This window comes from Bison bison, unplaced genomic scaffold (assembly GCF_000754665.1).
Source record: "Bison bison bison isolate TAMUID 2011002044 unplaced genomic scaffold, Bison_UMD1.0 scf7180017864182, whole genome shotgun sequence".
NCBI classification, from domain to species: domain Eukaryota; kingdom Metazoa; phylum Chordata; class Mammalia; order Artiodactyla; family Bovidae; genus Bison; species Bison bison.
The window spans coordinates 788,274-800,154 of record NW_011494754.1 but is presented as its reverse complement, the minus strand read 5'-3'; the positions used below and the strand labels follow the sequence as shown (position 1 = coordinate 800,154).

Below are 11,881 nucleotides of genomic sequence, written 5' to 3'. Positions count from 1 at the left end.
CAGCCCAAGTTATTTCAGAAATTACCACAGCTGCTTCTCGGTTATTCGAATGCTTAACACTCCTATTTCCACAGGAGTTGTTAACCCCACAGCTGTCCGGGGGCAGCTTCACCCCCACCATCACCCCATCCCATCTGCCACCTCTCACTGCTTCCTCACTTGCTACACTTCGAGGTGGCAAATTCCCAAATGAGCCACTGACTTCCCGCCTTTACAGGGGGCTGGGCCTTAGGTTCATAGTAACTTCTTTCACTGGAAGGACTTTCTTTGGCTGGGACCCCCACCCTGGGGCACTGCTGCCTCTCAAGGACGTGCTTTGTACGGTGGGTGTTGATTCTTCCACTCGGCTTGGAAACTTTTGCAAGGAAACCGAAAGGTGCCTTTAGCTTAAGCAGCTCTGGCTCCCCCTCCCACTCACCCCCTCGTTTTTCAAACTCAGAATCTTGTTAGAACATGGGAAGGTCGCAAAGTTTCATCCGTTTCTGAAGGATGTGGCTCACCTTGGATGCCCGTCTTCCCAACACTGTTTCCGGTCTCGGTCTTTTTCCAGATGGGTAGCGTCCACAGGGAGCTGTTTTATCCTGGCCACCTCTTCAAAGCTTAGCAGACTCTCTCTCCAGTGCTCCCTCAGCAAGCTGTTACAGTAAGCAGAAAAACAAGCCCATTAAATTAAGAATTGAATGCTCAGTGTCTCTTTCCTTGCCAACCTCATTAGAAAACAGCGATAAAGTATGGATGCATATAATTACATGATGCATATAATTAAACACTTGAAATCAGTTCAAGAGGGGACCTTTATAATGCTTTTCTAACTGTGGAATTTTCATGTCAGAGTGGGGAGCTAGGTGTCTCTGTTGTACTTAATCCCTCATCTCACTGCAGGTAGGAGGGAGGAGGTAAAGGAGAGGACAGCGTTCATTTTGACCACAGCTCCAAGGTCCCATCAGAGTCATTTTGTTACCCATGGAGTACATTGGAACAGACCTACTCCCCCGTAATTGTGTTTATTTTTGACTGTGTGTAGTTTGATGATTAGCAGTCATCAAAGATAAAGATGTGCATGACTTGGCTATTCTAAAGAAGCATGGAAGATGATTGTTAACTGTGTGATGTGCTTGCTCACAGGAATGAAAAATAGGGATATTCGGTATTTTGTGCTATCCCCATGGAGTCATGTGGGTACTCAATTTTTGAGGGATGAAAGAGCACTAGGAGATTCATCTGTCTCACAGGTCTCCCACCCTGTGGGCTCTTCTCAGGTAGGAAGACTAAAGGACTAGCTAAGGGTTGAACTAGACTTTTGGTCCACAAAGCAGGTTTCATTGAGTACCTTCTAGGTGAGAGTTGTTCGGTTCCTCAGTCCTGTCTGACACTTGGCGACCCCATGGACTGCCGCACACCAGGCCGTCTTTCGCTATCTCCTGGAGTTTGCTCAAACTCATGTTCACTGAGTCGGTGATGCCATCCAACCATCTCATTCTCTGTCATCCCCTTCTCCTCCTGCCTTCCTTCAATCTTTCCCAGCATCAGGGTCTTTTCCAGTGAGTTGGCTCTTCACATCAGGTGGTCCGAGTATTGGAGCTTCAGCTTCAGCATCAGTCCTTCCAAGGAATATTCAGGGTTGATTTATTGGGGCAGGCATCACTAATTGACTAGTTTGATGTCCTTGCTGTCCAAGAGACTCTCAAGAGTCCTCTCCAGCACCATAGTTCGAAGGCATCAATTCTTCAGTGTTCAGTCTTTTTTATTGTCTAGCTGTACATGACTACTAGAAAAACCGTAACTTTGATTATATGGACCTTTGTCGGCAAAGTAACATTTCTGCTTTTTAATATGCTGTCTAGGTCTGTCATAACTTTTCTTCCAAGGAGCAAGTGTCTTCTAATTTCATGGCTGCAGTCACCATCCACAGTGATTTTGTAGCTCAGGATAAGAAAGTCTGTCACTGTTTCCACTGTTTCCCATTTATTTACCATCAAGTGATGGGACTGGATGCCATGATCTTAATTTTCTGAATGTTGAGTTTTAAGCCAGCCTTTTCACTCTCCTCTTTCATTTTTATCAAGAGATCTTTAATTCCTCTTCACTTTCTGCCATTAAGGTGGTATCATCTGCATATCTGAGGTTATTGATATTTCTCCCGGCAATCTTGATTCCAGCTTGTGCTTCATCCAGCCCGGCATTTTGCATGATGTACCCTGCATATAAGTTAAATGACCAGGGTGACAATATACAGCCTTGATGTACTCCTTTCCTGATTTGGAACCAGTCTTTGTTCCATGTCCAGTTCTGACTGTTGCTTTTTGACCTGCATACAGATTTCTCAGGAGGCAGGTCAGGTGGTCTAATATTCCCATCTCTTTAAGAATTTTCCACAGTTTGTTGTGATCCATACAGTCAAAGGTTTTAGTGTAGTCAGTGGAGCAGAAACAGATGTTTTTCTGTGATTCCTTTGCTTTTTCTATGATACAGTGGATTTTGGCAATTTGATCTCTGGTTTCTCTGCCTTGGTTCACATACTGTTGAAGCCTTGCTTGAAGGATTAACTTGCTGGCATGTGAATTGAGCGCAATTGTGTAATAGTTTGAACATTCTTTAGCATTGCTCGTCTTTGGGATTGTAATGAAAACTGACCTTTTCCAGCCCTGTGGCCACTACTGAGTTCTCTAAATTTGCTGGCATATTGAGTGCAGCACTTTCATAGCATCATCTTTTAGGATTTGAAAAAGCTCAATTGGAATTCCATCACCTCCACTAGCTTTGTTCATAGTGATGCTTCCTAAGGCCCACTTGACGTCACATTCCAGGATGTCTGGCTCTAGGTGAGTGATCACACTATCGTGGTTATCTGGGTCATAAAGTTCTTTTTTGTATAGTTCTTCTGTGTACTGTGTATTCCTGTCACCTCGTCTTAGTATCTTCTGCTTCTGTTAGGTCCATACCATTTCTGTCCTTTATTGTGCCTATATTTACATGAAATATTCCCTTGGTATCTCTAATTTTCTTGAAGAGATCTCTAGTTTTTCCTATTCTATTATTTTTCCTCTATTTCTTTACATTGATCACTGAGGAAGGCTTTCTTATCTCTCCTTGTTATTCTTTGGAACTCTGCATTCAGATGGGTATAGTTTTCCTTTTCTCCTGTATCTTTCACTTCTCTTCTTTACTCAGCTATTTGTAAGGCCGCCTCAGACAACCGTTTTGCCTTTTTGTATTTCTTTTTCTTGGAGATGGTCTTGATCACTACCTCCTGAACAATGTTATGAACCTCTGTCCATAGTTCTTTAGGCACTCTTTCTATCAAATCTAATCCCTTGAATCTGTTTGTCACTTCCACTGTATAATCCTAAGGGATTTGATTTAGGTCATACCTAAATGATCTAGTGGTTTTCCCTACTTTGTTCAATTTAAGTCTGAATTTTGCAATAAGGAGTTCATGATCTGAGCCACAGTTAGCTCCTGGTCTTATTTTTGCTGACTGCATAGGGCTTCTCCATCTTCGGCTATGAAGAATATACAATCAATCTGATTTCAGTATTGACTATCTGGTGATGTCCATGTGTAGAGTTGTCTCCTGTGTTGTTGGAAGAGGGTGTTTGATATGACTGGTACATTGTCTTGGCAAAACTCTGTTAGCCTTTGCTTGCTTCATTTTGTATTCCAGGGCCGAACTTGCCTGTTACTCCAGGTATCTTTTGCCTTCCTACTTTTGCATTGCAGTTTCCTATGATGAAAAGGACATTCTTTTTTTTTTTTTTTGGTGTTAGTTCCAGAAGGCCTTGTAGGTCTTCATAGAGCCGTTCAGCTTCTTTGGCATTAGTGGTTGGGGCATAGACTTGGATTACTGTGATTTTGAATGGCTTGCCTTGGAAACGAACAGAGATCATTTTTTCGTTTTTGAGATTGCATCCACGTACTGCATTTTGGACTCTTTTGTTGACTGTGAAGGCTACTTGAATTCTTCTAAGGGGTTCTTGCCCCGAGTGGTAGGTATAATCATCATCTGAATTACATTTGCCCTTTCCTGTCCTTGTAGTTCACTGATTCTTAAAATGTTGATGTTCACCCTTGCCATCTCCTGTTTGACCACTTTCAACTTACCTTGATTCATGGACTTCACATTCCAGGTTCCTACACAATATTGTTCTTTACAGCATTGGACTTTACTTTTACCATCAGACTCATCCACAACTGGGCATTGTTTTTGCTTTAACTCAGATTCTTCGTTCCTTCTGGAGCTCTTTCTCTACTCTTCTCCAGTAGTGTATTGGAACCCTGCTGGCCTGGGGGCTTCATATTTCATTGTCATGTCTTTTTGCCTCTTCATACTGTTCATGGGATTCTTAGGGCTTCCCCCATGGCTCAGGGGGTACAGAATCTGCTAGCAATGCAGGAAACACAGGAGACCCGGGTTCAATTCCTGGGTTGGGAAGATCCCCTGGAGAAGGATATGGTAACCCACTCCAGTATTCTTGCCTTGAGAATCCCACGGATGAAGGAGCCTGTCAGGCTATAGTCCAAAGCATTGCAAAGGGTCAGACACGACTGAGCGACTACACACACATGGGGTTCTCAAGGTGAAAATGCTGAAGTGGTTGGCCATTCCCTTCTTCAGGGAACCATGAGTTGACAGAACTCTCCACCACGACCCATCCATCTTGGGTGGCCCTACGTGGCGTGGCTCATAGTTTCAGGGAGTTAGACAAGGCTGTGACCCATGTGATCAGTTTGGTTAGTTTTCTGTGACCGTGGTTTTCATTCTGTCTGCCCTCTGATAGATGAGGATAAGAGGCTTGTGCAAGCCTCCTGATAGGAGGGACTGATTGTGGAGAAAACTGGATCTTGTTTGGTCTTGGACCAAACTATGGTAGGGGTAATGGTTGTAATGGTGACCTCTTTCAAAAGAATTTATGCCAGCATGTCGTGCCTCACAGGACTGTTCTAGTCAGTGCCCCTGACTCCACGGCAGCCACTGTCGACCCACGCCTCCACCAGAGACTCCCAAACACTCACAGGCAAGTCTGGGTGAGTCTCTTGTGGGGTCAGTGCTCCTTTCTCCTGGGTCCTGGTGTGCACAAGGTTTTGTTGTTCCCTCCAAGACTCTGTTTCCTCCAGTCCTGTGAAAGTTCTGTAATCAAATCCCGCTGACCTTCAAAGTCAGATTCGCTGGGGATACTCAGTCCCTTTGCCAGATCCCCAGGTTGGGAAGTATGTTGTCGGGCCTAAAACTTTGCAGCAGTGCAAGAACTTCTTTGGTATAATTATTCTCCGGTTTGTGAGTCACCCCTCTGCCCCCACCACCAGTGGCTCTATAGTGGGGCTAATGGGGACCTCCACTGGATGAGAGTTAGAGAATTATTTAAGGACCTTGGAATCAGACCCCTGTCAGAATCCTGGCTCAGCTTATGGGGCCTCCAGCAAATTTAACTCTCTTGTCTTAGCTGCCTCATTTGTAAAACTGGAAAATGGTGATAATGCCTACTCATAGGATTGTTTTGAGAGTTGAATACAGTGATGCCTACAGAGCACTTAGCACAAGGCCTGACACACTTGAGTGCTGTTTATTGTTAGTGTCACTACTGACTGAGGTGTGGAGAAAACATGTCATGTGAGTCCAGTGGAGGCATGAGACATATGTATGGTTTTAGGAAAGGGAGAAGGGAGTGCTAACCTGCTGTGATGTTGGAGAGACTTTATGGAGGAGTTGGGGTTGGGGCCACCATGTTGCACAACTCCGTGAGTACCCTTCGTACCATCATCTTTATGAATGGATCCCTCTCTGTGTGGTACAGCTTTGCTGGTTGGGATTATGAATGAGACCATGAAGGATGGGTGGCATTTGAATGGATAAAAGAGGGATGAGGGTGGACTTGGTAGAAATAAACAAGGTTCTTTCAGAGGAAGGTGAGGCCTGCAGCTGGTAAGAGAGCTATTGGCATTGAGGATGAGTAGGCAGGAGGTGAGATCTGACTTCGCTTCTTTGCAGTTACAGAAAGCTGGGTGGAGGGAACCTTCTGGTGTGACGGGTAGCGATCAGGGTGAAAACACCAGGACCCAGGAGAAAGGAGCAGTGACCCAACAACAGACTGTGCCAGATTTAACCTGTGTGTGTTTGGGAGTCTCTGATGGAGGCGTGGGTTGACAGTGGCCGCCATGGATCCTGGTATGCACAAGGTTTTGTTGTCCCCTCCAAGAGTCTGTTTCCTCCAGTCCTGTGAAAGTTCTGTAATCAAATCCTGCTGACCTTCAAAGTCAGATTCCCTGGGGATACTCAGTCCCTTTGCCAGATCCCCAGGTTGGGGAGTCTGTTGTTGGGCCTAAAACTTTGCAGATAGCAAATATTTCAGGCTTGCAGGTCAATTCTCTGTGGCAGTCCTCAACTCTGCCTTTGTAGGATGAAAGCAGCTAATGAACAACAGATAAATAGATGGATATAGCTTTTTGCTATAAAACTCTATTTACAAAAATAGATAGTAGGCAAAATTTGACTCTCTGAAGCAGTCTGTGAACCCTGCTCTAAAGAAAAGGGATTTTGTTGGATGGGGAAGGTAAGTGGAAAATTGAAAATAGGTAAATCACAACACTTCCAGATAATAGATTCCACCAAAACCTTGAAAAAAATTTTCTCCTAGTGTTTGGATTAAATCTCATGTATAATAATCTTTGTAAATAAACCTGGAACTTCTTTGTAGTTTTGTTTCTTTTTCCCTGAATCTGGGTTCTAAGGTTCAGAACAAGCCTCTCTTTATTAAGCAACCATTTATTGAGTGTTTTCTTTGTACCAGGCTCTGGTACATTGGAAATTCTGGTCATTGGAAATACTGGTCACTGGAAATTCACAAATACTTCAGGCACAAACCTTTCCTTCAGGGAGCCACAGTCTAGACAGGGCATCATTATTGCCAAATGTGGGCCCATGCCTTAAACCACATCAAATATGTGGCTCAAGGCACCAAGGAACCTGCATCCTTGTAGAGACTTTTAGGGGGACACTTCTCTCTCTACTGTCTATCCATGTAGGACTTTCATATTTTTGTTTCTTTTTGTGTATTGTTAAGAGAAAGCCTGTTCAAAGAATTTACAAGTGGTGAAAATGTTTATTTTAGTACCTTCATTGCCAGAACTCTTGGTCTTGATGATTCAAGAGGTTATGTGTTTTCCTGCCCTTTGTAGTTTTAACTTAGTCACTTTAAACCATTTTTCAAATTTCTGTCAGTTCTCCCCCTCAAACTATAGACTGACCCAGCCAGATTGCAGGGAGTGATATGCTAATAGTACCGAAATACACAGGTTTAGATAATTGTGTCTAGTCACCTTTCCAGAGTGTTCTTTGGACCTGAGCCATTCTGGCCCTTGCAGACTGGGTGGAGTTGTTGGGCAGTTCCTGAAGGAGGAGGCTTTTAAGTCTCAATGGGTATGGAATGTGAGTTCTCTGACCGCATTGGAGCGGCCCGTTGAGCACTGTGGGCTGCTGCCCTGGGACAAGTGTCTGTGATTCTGATAGAGGAGGACCGAGGGAGCCAGGCCAAAGTTTACATGTGATGGAAGAGAGGAGCAAGAGAAGGTTGTTCCCTAAGGGCAGGGATGGTAGGAGGAGCTGAGGCATTTGAGGTTTGTTTCTTTGACCAGCAAAATGCAAGAGGGATGGAGAGAGGAGGAGGAATGGGACTTCAAGAGGAGAGAGATCTGGGCTCAGGTGACTTAGGGCAAGGCTTAGGAAGGAAGAAGGCTTTCATCTCTTTCTGCTTTACATAATTATGAAAGTATCCCCAAGAACTTCTTTAGTAGAGTTTGAGGCAAGAGGAAGCACTTGGGGTTGAGAGAACCCCTATTTTTAAGAATAGAAATAAAAAGATACATTTTTACAAATACAGTTGGCATAGCATGTCATTGATGAAAACATGATGAAGGAGTGAACATAAAATATCTATAAATGGCCATCATTTATATGCTATGCTAAGTCACTTCAGTCGTGTCCGACTCTGTGCGACCCCATAGACGGCAGCCCACCAGGCTCCGTCGTCTCTGGGATTCTCCAGGCAATAATACTGGAGTGGGTTGCCATTTCCTTCTCCAGTGCATGAAAAGAGAAAAGTGAAACTGAAGTCGCTTGGTCGTGTCCAACTCTTAGCGACCCCATGGACTGCAGCCTACCAGGCTCCTCCATCCATGGGATTTTCCAGGCAAGAGTACTGGAGTGGGGTGCCATTGCCTTCTCCAAATCATTTATATATTTCTCTATAAAAAATACAGTCGAAAGGCCTCCTCCGCCCCCCCCCTTTTTTTTGATTAAATAGTGGCTTGCTTTGAAGTAGAAATTCTACTTTGTCCCTTTGGGGTCATGAAGGGTTAGCTGGTGGGAATACAATGGACTAAGATTGTGACATTTGAGGGTACCAAGGACTGTCTGTGTAAGGTGTTAAACATACACACACACACACACACACACACACACAGAAGAGAAGCAGCATGCCTATCTGAATTGCTTTAGAAATGAAAACCAAAAGTTTCCACAAACAATTTCCACAAATATATAACAATCCATAGAGAAGAATGTGGTCTGCTTGTGGTGACATGGAGTCACCCTGTAGCAGGTGGGATGAATTCTAGGTTTGAATCTATTGTCCTTAGTATTTTGGCCTTTTCCCTCAACAAGATAATCACTTACTTTTTTGTGTGTCCCAATTACCTTAGAATTAAAAGTCCTGAGATAATATAAAAATTATGACTTACATATCTAAAAACTTATTATAGAAAACTTCTTGAGCAAATTATTATGGGAAGTTTTAAATAGCTGCTGAGAAATCTGTATGCAGGTCAAGAAGCAACAGTTAGAACTGGACATGGAACAGACTGGTTCCAATATGTCAAGGCTGTATATTGTCACCGTGCTTATTTAACTTACATGCAGAGTACATCATGAGAAATGCTGGGCTGGATGAAGCACAAGCTGGAATCACGATTGCCGAGAGAAATATCAACAACCTCAGATATGCAGATGACACCACCCTTATGACAGAAAGAAAGGAATAACTAAAGAGCCTCTTGATGAAAGTGAAAGAGGAGAGTGAAAAGGCTGGCTTAAAACTCAACATTTAAAAAATGAAGATCCTGGCATCTGATTCCATCACTTCATGGCAAATAGATGGGGAAACAATGGAAATAGTGACAGACTTTTTTCTTGAGCTCCAAAATTACTGCAGATGGTGACTGAAGCCATGAAATTAAAAGACACTCCTTGGAAGAAAAGTTATGACTAACCTAGACAGCATATTAAAAAGCAGAGACATTACTTTGCCAATAAAGGTTTGTCTAGTCAAAGCTATGGTTTTTCCAGTAGTCATGTACGGATGTGAGAGTTGGACTATAAAGAAAGCTGAGTGCCGAAGAATTGATGCTTTTGAACTGTGGTGTTGGAGAAGACTCTTGAGAGTCCTTGGACTGCAAGGAGATCCAACCAGTCCATCCTAAAGAAGATCAGTCCTGAATATTCATTGGAAGGACTCATGTTGAAGCTGAAACTCCAGTACTTTGGCCACCTGATGAAAAGAGCTGATTCATTTGAAAAAACCCTGATGCTGGGAAAGATTGAAGGTGGGAGAAGAAGGGGACAACAGAGGATGAGATGGCATCACTGACTCAGTGAACATGAGTTTAAGTAAACTCCAGGAGTTGATGATGGACAGTGAGGCCTGGCGTGCTGCAGTCCATGGGGTCGCAAAGAGTTGGACACAACTGAGCAACTGAACTGAACTGGACTGCAAGGAGATCCAACCAGTCAATCCTAAAGGAAATCAACCCTAAAGGAAATCAACCCTGAATATTCATTGGAAGAACTGATGCTGAAGCTCCAATACTTTGGCCACCTGATACAAAGAACTGACTTCTTGGAAAAGACCCTGATGCTGGGAAAGATTGAAGGTGAGAGAAGGGGATGACAGAGGATGAGACGGTTGGATGGCATCACTGATGCAATTGACATGAGTTTGAGTAAGCTCCGGTAGTTGGTGATGGACAGGGAAGCCTGGCGTGCTGCAGTCCATGGGGTCACAAAGAGTTTGACACCACTGAGCAACTGAGCTGAACTGAAATATCTGCTAAAATAGAGCAGCATAATGAACCTCCCATCTATTTTCTCTTTTTAAGATACAGAATTTCAGAAGGTTTGGTTTTCAAGAAGTAACGGCCATTTTTCCCACTACTGTGTCTGGGGACAGAGCCTGAAATGAGCAGACATGGTGGGACCTTCCCCAATGCAGCTCAGATGTAGCAAAAACAAGCTTTCTTGTCTTCTATCTCTTTTTGCTAGTGTTGACACTCAGGTCTTCCTGTGGCACTTAGCACCTGTGCCAAAGGTGACTCCTCAATTAAGACACTAACCCCAAACTTCTGGCCTGGAGAAGGCAATGGCACCCCACTCCAGTACTCTTGCCTGGAGAATCCCATGGATGGAGGAGCCTGGTGGGCTGCCCTCTATGGGGTCGTACAGAGTTGGACACGACTTAAGCGACTTAGCAGCAGCAACCCCAAACTTCTGGCCAGTGACCCAGTGCAAGCTAAAGTTAGACTAAATTCTTCAGTGCCAGCCCAGCGCACACCTGGTACTTGGGTTTCTACTAGCTTCCTCTTCTACAGGAGGGTGGTTTTGCAGTGGTGTGTTCGTGGGTTGATGGTCAAGGCTGCACCAAGCCAGCCTCCATTCTCTGTGTACTGAGTGGAAGCCATGTACCTGCATGATACTGCAAAGACTGGCATATTTTTCCTTAGCACTGGATGGAAATCATTGCTGTTTTTAGATTTGCTTTCAGAATATTACCTCTGGAGCAGGGAATCCACAGATGTGTAGTTAGGGTTGCCTTGAGAAATGAAGTGAAAGTCTTGAACATGATGAATATACATTCTGTAATCATTGCTAATTACGGGGAGTATTTTCTTGTGTAATCCATTTATGGTTATTTTCGCTTCCTCCTGGCAAGTCTGAAATTGTCATCCTCAAGAGCATGGCTGCCTGTGATTTTTATGAATAGGAGTAGTACTGTTTGATTTTGCCCATCCATTCATCCACTCAAGCGTTCAGTACACATTTATTGATACCAGCTGTGTTTTGAATATTTTGGTAGATGCTGGGGACACAGTGATTAGTAGGATCACCTTCCCTTAAAGAGTTCGTAGACGAAAGGCAGGCAGTTAGATGCCAAAATAGTGAGTAACAGTGAGGTAAGTGCAGTGACAGAGATATGTGCAGCCTTTTAGGAGAACACAGTCAGCTAAGGCATGAGGTGGACAGAAGGGAGGAGAGGACACCAGGGGCAATCTGACTCTTGTTAAGGCCAAGAGCTGTGAGATAATGGGCCAGGGATGTAACACGGCTGCTCTGTGGCAGGGTCGGGTCTGTCGGTTCGGCTTGCTGATGAGGTGTGGGGCAGTCTTTGAAGGGGATTCAAGCAGTGGAGCAGCAGAGATATCTTTGTATTTATGTGCAGTGTGGTTTTCAGGAGCCAAGGGCTGGAAACTCCAGGAATGCTGAGGTGCCTGAACTATTCATTTGTGCATTTCATTAAGTAAACCTAGGAGAGTGAAAAAGCTGGCTTAAAACTCAACACTCAAAAAATGGCATCTGGTTCCATCACTTCATGGCAAATAGATGGGGAAACAATGAAAACAGTGACAGACTTTCTTTTCTTGGGCTCCAAAATCACTGCAGGTGGTGACTGCAGCCATGAAATTAAAAGACGCTTGCTCCTTGGAAGAAAAGCTGTGACCAACCTAGACAGTATATTAAAAATGGAGACTTTGCTGACAAAGGTCCATATAGTCAAAGCTATGGTTTTTCCTGTGGTCATGTATGGATGTGAGAGTTGGACCATAAAGAAAGCTGAGC

General features: G+C 44.0%; 2 protein-coding genes across 6 annotated transcripts in view; one reads left to right on the top strand and one right to left on the bottom strand.

Annotated features, from left to right (window-relative positions):
- Positions 1 to 11,881, top strand: part of LRRC16A (leucine rich repeat containing 16A) — a 307,036-nt gene that overhangs the window by 80,498 nt on the left and 214,657 nt on the right. The gene's annotated exons all lie outside the window — the stretch shown is intronic.
- LOC104991105 (cytidine monophosphate-N-acetylneuraminic acid hydroxylase) overlaps positions 1 to 11,881 on the bottom strand; it is a 295,241-nt gene that overhangs the window by 261,676 nt on the left and 21,684 nt on the right. For all 3 annotated transcript variants that reach the window (XM_010843456.1, XM_010843451.1, XM_010843454.1), the window contains exon 2: positions 501 to 635. The gene's annotated coding sequence lies outside the window, so the exon portion shown is untranslated. The remainder of the gene's footprint in view (positions 1 to 500; positions 636 to 11,881) is intronic.